At 42.0% G+C, this 12,120-nt stretch overlaps 1 long non-coding RNA gene across 1 annotated transcript; it reads left to right on the top strand.

The window, feature by feature from the left end:
• Positions 1 to 5,929: 5,929 nt before the first annotated feature.
• On the top strand, positions 5,930 to 6,601 carry LOC120292818. Its single transcript, XR_005550428.1, has 3 exons — positions 5,930 to 6,151; positions 6,240 to 6,331; positions 6,409 to 6,601. It is a non-coding gene; the product is annotated as an uncharacterized LOC120292818 (long non-coding RNA).
• The last annotated feature ends 5,519 nt before the right edge of the window (positions 6,602 to 12,120 follow it).

Below are 12,120 nucleotides of genomic sequence, written 5' to 3'. Positions count from 1 at the left end.
CAAAAGATAAATAAATGTAGAAGGATTGAGAGCAGAAAGAAAAACGCAAGCTCAAGTTCCACCACCTCTTGCTTTTGCTCCGCACGACTACTAGACCCGTCAAATAGGTGGGTCGGGTCGAAAATGGGTCTACCCATATTTGACCCATTTAACTCGTTTTTATCCATATTTATGTAGTGTACACGAAGTGACCTATACCCGACCCGATTCATACCCAACTCATATCCGACCAGACCCGTATTGCTAAAACCTATTAATATTCTAGGAAAACCCACACCTACTATATGCTAATTAGATTAAAACTTCGAATTAAATTAAAAATAGTAAATAAAATAAAATAAAATAAGTTTAAAAAAACCTATAAATTGAAATATTTACAAGGAATTAGACCATGCACATGCTTCTCTTATTTGAAGTGAACATATTGTTGGGTAATTGAAAACTGTAACATGAAAGATCTTTAACTAAACCTAAGAAAGCTCCTTTTTATGATTTTTTATTTTTAAAAAAGTATTGCTAAAACACATTTACGCAATACAAATTTAATGAAAATTTTTATAAATCTTTTTAAATACTTTTAAAAAAAAAATCGAATTTTTAATTATTTTTATTTTTTAAACCATAATTTTTAATTATGTTTATTTAAAAAATATGTTTTTTAAAAATATATATATAATTTTTAATTATTATTTTTCTCTTTTCTCTTTTCTTTTTCTTCTTCTTCAACGGCCATCGGCCACGACAATGGCTAGCGATCGACCACAGGTGAGACCAAGGCCCTACCCAATGCCGGCAAGCTCGAGTCTCGCCAAATCTAGCGAGGCTCGATCTCACTGATCTGGCGAGGCCGAGGCTTGGTTTGACGCCGATAAGCTCAAGTCTCGCCAGATTTAGCAATGCTCGAGCCTCGCCTAGCCTGTCGCCAACTGTCACCGTACCAGCCACTAGCTAGGAAGGAGGAAAAAGAAAGAAAAAAGGAAAAAAAGAAAATTGAAATATGAAAAATAATTATAATTTCGATTATATATATAGACACATTTTTATAAATTTAAAGAGGGAAAGATTGCGTGGGGCTTAGGTTGGAAATTTAGAAATGAGTTCTAAGGTTCCAACCCACTTGATATTTTAAATGGGTTGAAAATAGGTCACAAGTTCATATCCATTTTGGACTATGTATAACCCATATAAGTAAAATATGAGTCCAAAAATGTGTTCATGATCCATTTTGACACCTCTAACGACTATCCACGGCCATTTGCAAGCTCAGTCACCCCACACGAGCACGGGTAGTCGCCGGCATCATCTCTGGCGGACCCAAACCGAGAGTTCCCTAGTTTGTGGCCATCCCCAAGACTGCAGATCAGTAACTGAAATTTGCCCATCATCTTCCCTTCGATTAAGCCAAAACATCGATTGAGAAATAAAGAACGGTCAAGAAACAAGGAACAAGTAAGATGTTTATGTGATCCTCCCAGAGAGAGAGAGAGAGAGAGAGAGAGAGAGTCGAAAATCCGATCAAAGCTTAAGAGAGGTAGCGATTTCGTAGCCCTAATTCGTTTGTTGGTGTGGTTTTTCTGGTAGGCCCCAATCGTCTCTGTTTCTTCGAGTTACGAGCGCAAGCTGAACCCTACGGAATTCACGATCTGTTTCCTTGGTGGAGGTTTTGTTGGTGGAATTAAAGTTTTGAAGGTTGCTTTTCCCGGGTGGAATGTCCTGAGTCGAAGTGATTTGGAGATATGTTTCTAACCTTATCATATTTTGTGAGAGTTTACCAGTTTGATTAGGGTTTCTGGAGTTAGATGTATGACTTTGGGGCTTGAGGTGATGACGGAGTGAGGGAGAAGCTAGGGTGTGCAGAGAAAACGTCCACGTGAGGACTAAAACGGACGCCGCCGCGATCGATACTGGAATGGCTTGGACGAAGAAGAAGATGAGCAAGAAGAAGGAAAAATCAAGTGCTTAAGCGAGGATTTCAGGCCCTATTTGAAACAAAGTTCACTTTGTATCCAAATTTGAGAAAATCACCTTATTTTAGGCCTTTATTTGGAATTTTCCCTAAAATTGATTACAGAAAAATCTCTTTTCCCTTAATCGGGCTAAATTCTCCCTGAAAAAGAACACCTCCAGCGTGCAAGTTGTAAACCTAAAGGAGCAAGAAAAGCAAAAGCAATCCGGAAACTTCTCTCTCCAGTCTCCATCAAGGCATTGAACTTTTGCATAAAAAAAAAAAAAATTAATGAAATGACTATATAAAGAAGCATATACACAGCCATGCAGTGAGCACCGAACGAACTATTCTGGTTGGCATTCAAGCCTAACATAAATTGACAGCGTATGGTGGGGCTACGCCAGTGGTAAGGCCTCAGTAAAAAACAAGAAAAGCTGCTCTGATTTTTTTTTTTTTTTGGGGTGAAAATCGGATTTAAGATACCATGTTCCATTAATAAATTAAAACATGGCCCTTCATAGATTTTCTTACCTCCATGATACTTTAGTTTAGTGGGTAGCAAGCATACCGTGTGCTTTCATGCATTCATGCAATATCCAAGTTGATTATATTGAGCAAAAGCAAAAGCCCCTTTTGTTTTAATGTGTAGACTAAAAAATCAGAAGAGTATTATATATGTGAGTCTAAGCGTTTTAATGTTTAATCTTGCTTTTCGGGTATTTTGGATTTGAAAAAAGTAGAAGTACACAAGCATCACGATTTAAATTTGAACAAAAACCAAAAGTAACTATCAATCGAGGCAGTGTTCTCGTAAATCAAGTATCAACTGTTTTAAAATGTTAAAAGAAAAAAAAAAAGAAGCTATATTTTCAAATTCGTATGAATAGAATAGAATGATTAAGTTTTAATAATTATACATGTAAATGAGGTACTTGTATACCATTTCTTTTTAAAAAATGACTATTGAGGAATGACTTTTTTATTAAACATGTGTTCAATTTTTTCCTCCACCATTACAAATGATCAACGGGTGAGTTTGGCTAGACTTACTCGAGCCTAATATGTTGCTAAGGCCTACCCATCACAAAAAGCTGGGAAAATTACCAAAAAAGTCTAAACCTATTATATTGGTTCTAATTTAATCCTAAATATTTTAATTAGACCAATTTAGTCTTGTTGACAAGTAAATTTTGACAACTCGATTATTCATTTATTATATATAAAATTAGAGATCGACCCCAACCCCTAGCAAAAATATTAAGTTAAATTGCATGTAGTTATTAGAAGCACATTTCAATAAATTGCATTCAATTGGACTAGCTGTGAATGGACTTAAACCAATGGTTTCACGTGATCGAAGTTCTGAGCTTAATAAAGCTCGCGAGAGGGTAAGATTTTGCCAAACCCATGATGTGATTGTGACCTAAGCATGCCGATGCCTAGAGTTAGAAAATATATTGGGCGCCAAATATTCAGTCAACATGAAGGAGCAAGAAGACTGACCATTCGATGAACATGTTTACGGCAACATCAGGGACCATTCTATGAACATATTTATTTACGGCAACATTAGGGACCATTCTATGAGCATGTTTACGGCAATATTAGGTCTAGCGTGAAGGAGCGAGAAGACAAAAGACCATAAACAAAAGAAGAAGATTGCTCTGCAGGATCACGTTCCACTACCTACTCCATCAAATCTCCATGAATTGAGAGGAAAATCAGGGCATATAAGTAAGAAAAGACAGACCTCCCAAGAGGAAGAGAATCGATCATGCGAAAGAGGAAATTATATTGCTTCTCAGGGGGCCCTATTGCTTTGTGCGTATAAGAGGAGGTTGATAGTGACAAGTGAAAGGAGGGAGGAGGCCACGCATTGAAGAATTGGAGAATACCCCGGCCAGAGTATAGAGAGCCAGAGGGAGGGAAAGGAGTCGCCTTCTTCCTCGGTCGTGCGTCTCCACAGTCACGACCGAGTTCTTCCAATTCCACGACTTGGTCGTTGCTCGTTTCTGCTTTTCCTTGACTAAGATTCAACGCAGCCGAGATGAACGTTCCGTGACAAGAAACCGCTGCACCATAAAGCCGCTGCTCCACTCCTTGGGCAGGCAGCGAGCGAGCTGCGACCAACTCGGCTGCTTTCCCTGTCCCGGCGACCACGTTGCTGCTGCCCCCAAGTCTCTGTACGATCTCTACCGATCCAGTTGCTGGTCCTCGGGTTGACGACGACAAGCCGCTCATCTCGTTGTCCAGACCGAGCCAAGTCGCATCCCTTCATCGCGACACACATGCTGCTCCTGCCGTGCCAGTGAAGTCCAATCGGGGCCACCATACGAAGAGAAGACACGGCCACATTGAGAGAATGAGAGAACCTTTTCACGAAAGAAGGGACGGAGAAATATACGTTCTCACGGCAAAAATGGTGGGTTCTCTCTCTGATCTTCACGAGGGAAAAAGGCTTGACTTTCTCCATATTCACAAAACAAGAGAGAGCAGAGAAAAGAAAAGTCCTTTTATCTCTTCCTGCTGGCCACATGGGACAAGATAGACGACCGAAGACCACCGTGCAAAAGAAGCTCTCACTTTGCAGTCACGAAGAAAACTGCATGGCAGCACCCCCCTCGCCGCAGCTCCCTTCCTTGCGCATCACCGCGCCCGCATGCCATATCTCGGTCAGTACCAGCAAAGCGCCACAGCCAGCCTGCCAGTGAAGGTCCCAGCGGCAACTCCCGCTTCACACGGCGAGTCCGGCGAGTTAAGTCTTTCCGGGCGAGTTCTTCATCGCTCTTGAAGCGCTGCAGTTTTCAGTGAGCACCAGCGGTCGCCGACGTGTCGTCCGCCATCCTACCGCACGACGCCCACGTAGTAGCAAGACCCGTGGTGTCGAGGTGATTCCAGCACTACCAACGTCCTAGTTCAACGCCTACGAACACCTGCGAGCTTCTAAGTTCTGCTACCGTGATTGACTTTTATTCTTGCAGGTCTATCAGTGTCCCCGCTCGCGATTCCCACATGTGCCCACGGCTATACTTCAATCTTGCCCTCGTTGGTTTTGCAAGCAAATAAAAACTGGAGTTTGGGAGCAGGGAAGAAGACAAACTTAGGTAGTAGAGAAGTAACAAGAAGGTGAAGAGAATTTTTCTCTTCTTGTCCGGTGAAACGTGGAAAGTTGACTCTGAGTTCTCAAGGGAGTGACCACGCGGAATTGAATGATCAAAAGAACATTATCACCACGTCGGAATTCCTAGACGTGTCTAACAACTCTTACGGCCAACAAGCTTGTTGTCGAGCCATAGCTTTCCCTCGTTGGTGGCTGTTTCTCGCTGCCGGTCGTTCGTGAAAACTGAGAAGTCCCCAACAAGAAGCACCACCGGGTCAGCCACCAAGCCGCAAGACACAACTGCCGACCACCACTTGTAGTTCGTGACTTGAGTCGATTAGGGAGCGACCAATCTGGATGAACTGATTTGATTAAAGCAGCGACACTGGCTACGTGAGGGCATGCCATTGAAGTTCCTGAGAGCAATCTGTAATCGCCTTTGCTCTTCACATCAACCGCTCGAAACGCTGCCAAGATGTCCACGCCAAGTATGGCTATGTCAGGCTACCGCTAATTCGGAAAGATCAAGTAACTATTGGCAAGCTGCTCAGCACGTACCTTTAGCACCTGAGGAGTGATGGAACTCGGTCCACAGGATGAAAAAGTTGCCACTCGTGGCGCAGCCTGTTTCCCAATTACCATCCTTGGAATGCTTAGCTTTGCCTTGGGACGCCTTCATCAATGAATGTTTAGAGTCGCAACAAGTTCATTGATTCTTATGTAGTACATTCTTCACTAAAGCTTACCTAGCTCTTCTGATGTATGAAAGTATTTCCGACCCGACTTGGTAATCTACTGTAGCACAAGGAATGGAATTGCACATGGCTGGCCCGTCATGTAGAGAATCTGCGTGGATTAGTCCAGTGCCGCCTGCTCCTAGCACTGCGGTGGATGCAGTGAAAATATCCTGCATCTGATGTTGAGAAAGAAAGGACGATCTTGCCCACCACTGAGGTCGAGCTGCGATCCTTGCTGAGAAAAATATGATCATAAGAAACTGGAGGAACTTACGCTGCGTAATCCATAAAATCACTGTGGCGGTGAGCACGATAGATAGATCATTCATGGTTGAGATCAAACTTGGAAATAACCGGACTCTATTGGTAGGCACGACATGCCTCATCAGAATATTGGTTGTTCTTTACGAATATAATATTGCTAAATAGCTTCTGAAAATAATTTCTATTGCAGGGCCAATCACTACAAACTGGAAAAGGTCATCGCGATTTTTCACACCTCACTTATTGCAAGCTCGGAACAATTGATTCCATGGATTAAGCGGCGTAAGTTCCTTCAGTTTCTTTACTTCATAGTTCATTCAATTTCTGCATTCCGCATGTGATTAACATATTTTTCTCAGCAAGGATCGCAGCTCGACATCAGTGGCTGGCAAGATCGCCCTCTCTTCCTCGACATCAGACACGCTGGATCTCTTCACTGCATCCACCACAGTGCTAGGAGCAGGTGGGACTGGAGTAATTTACGCATACTCTCTACATGACGGGCCAGCCATGTGCAATTCCATTCCTTGTGCTGCAGTAGATTACCAAGTCGGGTCGGATATACTTTCATACATCAGAAGAGCTAGGTAAGCTTTAGTGAAGAATGTAATACATAAGAATCGACAAACTTGTCGCGACTCTAAATATTAATTTTTAGTGAAGAATGTGCTACATAAGAATCGATGAACTTGTCATGACTCTAAATATTCATTGATGAAGGCGTCCCAAGGCAAAGCTGAGCATTCCAAGGATGGTAATTGGGAAAAAGGCCGCGCTGCGAGTGGCAACTTTTTCATCCCGTGGACTGAGTTCCATCACTCTTCAGGTACTAAAGATACGTGCTGAGCAGCTCGCCAGTAGTTACTTGATCTTTCCAGTAAATGGGAAGAGAGAATGTGGACGACAATGTCACTATTACTAACCCTTTATGATGTCCTGAATTGGTGGTAGCCTGACATAGCTGCACCTGGCATGGAAATCTTGGCAGCGTTTCGAGCCGTTGATGTAAAGAGCAAAGGAGATTACAGATTGCTCTCAGGAACTTCAATGGTATGCCCTCACGTGGCCGGTGTCACTGCTTTAATCAAAACGTTCATCCAGATTGGTCGCTCCCTAATCAACTCGAGTCACGAAGTACAAGTGGTGGTCGGCAGTTGTGTCTCGCGGCTTGGTGGCTGACCCGTGGTGCTTCTTGTTGGGGACTTCTCGGTTTTCACTAACGACCGGCAGCGAGAAATGGCCACCGACGAGGGAAAGCTATGGCTCCTGAAAATCATTTTAGTTCTACTGTTCTGTTCTATGCTCTATTTTTACTTGTCTTTTCTAGAGACGAAAGAGCAAAAATTGACGTCAAATTTAGGACTAGTTCTAGATTAAGAAAACAAAGTAATGAATTAATGATTGTTCATAGATATATTGCCTCATATCAAATAGCTTCGGGAGCTTTATTATTAAGAGAAAATGGGAAAACAATCACATTGTCTCCTCATTATCCGATGACGGGTACACTGTTCACGTTGCCATTGTCATCAGCCAAACATAAACCTGATTGCAGCGGTCGTCGAAGATCCTGCGATGCCCCGGGGGCAAGATCACAGCCGTCACCAGGGGATTCTCGCCCTCGCAAGTTGCCTTTGCTTGCTCTGCATTTTGTCCCACCGCCTCTGGCCAACTGGATTTGGCCCCCCGTTAATCAACACAAACAGATGGCCCTTCTTTCGGATGCATGTTAGTAATGTGCTTTGAGGAGATTGTGCATAGGAACTCATAGGAGAATAAAGAGCGATGCACAGATGAAATCACTCAAACACGGATGTTGTTGGAAGGGGAAAATACAGAGTAAAGCCATATATTTTTGCGGTGACGAGAGTATATTTCAACCTTGCTATTTGCGTTGTCCTTAAACTATCCATGCTTCATTTTATAGGGAATGAAAAGGTACGTACCTGGACTGCAGCAAATATTATAACAAGGTTGTAAGATGATTTCCGCAAGTAGACATCTCTCTATTCTCCAAAGACGATGTGGGAAGTATAGTCGAAAGGTACCGTATATGTTGGTATTCACCCATTTCGGCTTGATTTATAAGCGGTGAAAACTCGCCTTTCTTTGGAAACAAATCATGCAATCCAGACGAATATGTCTCATTTAATTTTGGATGTCCACTTGAGAAAATAAACATCTGTCACATTAGGAATAAAAAATATCTGATTTTTTTTTTCTTGTGGCTAGAGTTACTAATATGAAAGGATATACAAGTCTATACATATAGGCACGTGTCTTTCAATTGAATTATCTAGGGATATGCGTACTAGAAGTCCTAAAATTGTTATGAAAGTGTAATTAAATCCTAAAATTTACAAGAAATGCAATCAAATACTAAAACTTATCAAGTTAGCTTAATCAAGTCATTCTATTAACTTTATCGAATTTGGTTGATGGAAAATGCCGGCATGGTTTTTTAAATATTTTCTTTATCCTATGTGACGAAAATATGACTAAAACGATGTCATTTGATCCAAATATGATTTTTAATGCCATTTTTATTTTAATAAATTTTACAAAATAAGCTGAAAAGTTTGAACATTTTAGTTTACAAAATATGACAAGAGCTCTTAAAATAGTATTGAAAATTTTCAATTTTTCAGTTTCATCGGTTTATATCTTAGCAAACAATTTCAAGCCGACAATTTGGTCTTGCAAATTAAGGTCCAAGCCACGTCCCTCTCCGCCATTCTTCTGATCCAAGCTCCTTTGACTTGTCCGACATGGTCGATGGCAACGAGGGCAACCTGTCCAATGCCGTCCTTCCATGCTGCATCACAGTTGAATTTGACAATTCCAGGATCCGGTGATCTCCAAATTGCGTTGCCATTCGTTAGCTGGTTTCGCATCCACCTGAGAATAAAGAGATGGAATCTAGCATTGATCTTCTTGATAAAATCTTTAGGATTCACCTCCACTTTGCCGTGGACCTTAGCATCTTTCGCCTGCTAATCTTCTTCACATAGAACAGCAGTTAAAGTAATTGAGTTTCTCCTGTCCACTCTATTCCCCGTAAGTCTGTTTTAAAAGACAGAACAGATTTTGGAAGAGTTCCGGGAATGTGGCCACCGACCGTGCTTCCGACCTAATCCCACGTGGGCTGTTCCTCCACCCACTTTTCGCAATATGGTGCTCGAGTAGTAGATGGAGATCAGCTTCTGCTCTCATTTCATATAAAGGGCAGAGGTTGTTTACAATGCCAAACACGTTAAGTTTGCTGGGCGAGGAACCACCTCAGCTGCTAATCACCGTACCCATGCATCACGTCTTTCATGAATTGGTCCCCTCAAAATTAGGCGCTATAAACCGTCCTTCATGACACTAAAGTTACATTGAATTATGTCCCTAAATACAGTTCATAGATAATTTCCCTATTTTATCAGGCCACCAAAAGAGACGATTCTTCGTTGGAAAGTGTTGGACTTTGATGTTTAAGATCTCCATCACCGTGTCATCAGGACATAGTCGTCATAGTTTATCCAGCATCCCAGGTTTGGGCTTTCTCTTTGAATTGTTCACAGATTCTTAGGGGTCTAGTATTGATCTCCTCTGTTCTCAGCTTTGCTGTCGCTCCTTGCATGCCCGGAATCAAAGCATCGCTCCAAGCATCCACTGCTCTGCCATCGCCAATATGATACCTGTCCCCAGCACAACACTCACCTGCTAGACTTGATGATCTTCCAAATCCTTGAATCCCAAGGTTTCAGGATGTGCTCAAGGGGGAATTCTTTGTGTAAGTACTTCAGTTCCCTGACTGTAACCCCCAGTTTATCTCTTTCTTTCAACATCGCCCACCCAAGGTTGGTATTCATTGCGTTGTTGAAGTTTGCGCACTGTTTAATTCCTGATAAGCCGGCATTGTTGAGTTTGCAGACACTTTCCCAGCTTCTTAGTGCTAGGAAATTTGAGTTATTCCACCAAAAAATGTTTCATTTTCCTGTCGAAATCTCCACACCATATTTTGGGAAATCGATGTGTAAGCATCACATACATGTGGATGTTCTGTGTCGCTGATATCACGAACATTGTTTGACCAGCCGAAGAAAGAGTTCTGCACTGTATGTATGAAACCTTTGGCTAAAATGTCCCCAGTCAGGTCTTATGCTTCTAGACTGCATTGGAAGTTACTGGTGGTATATGGCATCATGGTCTGTCTCCGGGAGCTGCAGTCTGTAAAGACAATACAGCTTGACTCTGGGTTTGGCGACCTAAAGAACACGCTAGGCAATCCATTTTTCAACACGAAATCATAAACAAATAAGGGAAAACACATTAGATAGAAATAAAGAAATGAGGTGGCAATCCATGTCTATATTTCTGCCCATTCACCGCTGAGGTGCCATGACATGCCAGATATAAACACTTGACCAGGCGCTCAATTACACGGAAGGACCACACCGGGCAGATTTTGAAAAGCTTAAGATTTAAATTACACAACAAAAGTTCAGAAACCAAGAATGATGGGAAAAATCACCTAAGGGTTTATTTGTTAACTGAACTAATAGTACCTGATTCTATTATTTTATTATCCAAAAAAAAAAAAAACAGAAATTCGTTTGGTAATTTTTTTGTTTGCGGGAACAAATTTGTTGAACAAAAAAGTTAATGGGAATAGATTTGGAATAGAATCAAAAAGTAGAAAAAAATTACTTCTTTAATCTCAGGAACAATTCTAGAATTAAGCCAAATTTTCTTTTTTTTCTTTTATCTTTTCTTCAATTTTTTTTCTTTCCTTTTCTCTTCTTCTTGCTTATCGCCGGTTGCCGGCCACAGTGATAATAGACACAGGTGAGTGCGTGCTGATGTGCGTGAGCGTGCTTCTAGCAATTTGTGCTGACAAAATTGCAGTATATTTAGAAATGAACAATTTCGAAGCCTCAGCAGGGAAATGTCAACTGCTTAAAGAGCTGACAGAACAAGCAACGAAGATCGGTGGTTCTCTCAGAAAGTATCGAATCAGTTTTTGCTTCAACTCTATGCACTAAGCATCTTACTAAATCTTGCAAATGTCGACTCGTCTGGGAATCTGGCCAGAATCAAGAAGCGTTAACGATGAGCAAGTGGGATCAGTACCAAACCGCTGGAGGGGCATTTGCCAACTGGGAAAGCAATTCAATTGCTCCAATTGCAACAAGAAGATCATCGGAACGCTGGTTCTTGAAGGTATTGGTCGAAGAAATGAACATCTCCTATCACAGAGTCACTGACACCTTCTTTGATTTTCTCTGCAAGAGATGGCAGTGGCCACGGAACTCGCACAGCTTCCACCGCGGCTGGCCACTTTGTGAAAGCAGCTGACGTCGATAGTGGCCTTGCAGCAGGCTTGGCTCGAGGAGGCGCACCTCTTGCTCACCTGGCAATGTATAAGCCTTGTTGGAGTAAAGGGCGGATATGCGCACGATGCAGAAATTATGAAGGCCATTGACATGGCTATACATGACCGAGTGGACATCTTATCTTGATCCATTGGAGGCAAGATCCCATTATTCTCATACGTCGATCAGCAGGACACGATTGCAATTGGCTCCTTCAATGCAACAGCACGGGGGATAATCGTGGTCTGTGCAGCGGGAAACGATGGCCCTTTATCACGGACAGTAGGGAATACAGCGCCCTGGCTTATCACTTTGGCGGCAAGCACGATAGATAGAACATTCATTGTGGAGATCGAACTTGTAACGGGACTCTACTGGTAGGCAAGAGACGCGTCATCGGAATATTAGTAGTTCTATAGGAATATAAAATTGCTAAATAGCTTCTGAAATCAACTTCTATCGCTGGGCCAATCACTAGAAACTGGAAAAGCTCATCGCGGTTTTTCAAACCTTACATATTGCAAACGTGTAGCAACAGATTCCACGCATTTCTCAGCGTAAGTTCCTCCAGTTTCTTTACTTAATAGTTCATTCAATTTCTGCATTCTGCGTACAGGGTACATATTTTTCAAAGCAAGGATTGCAGCTTTGGAAGTCTTAATTTGACCTTAGTGGCGGGCAAGATCGTCCTCTGCTTTGCAATGTCAGACA

Source organism: Eucalyptus grandis, chromosome 4 (genome assembly GCF_016545825.1).
Source record: "Eucalyptus grandis isolate ANBG69807.140 chromosome 4, ASM1654582v1, whole genome shotgun sequence".
Taxonomy (NCBI): Eukaryota; Viridiplantae; Streptophyta; class Magnoliopsida; order Myrtales; family Myrtaceae; genus Eucalyptus; species Eucalyptus grandis.
Note: the sequence above shows the minus strand (reverse complement) of the source record. Positions and strands in the feature narration are given on the sequence as shown.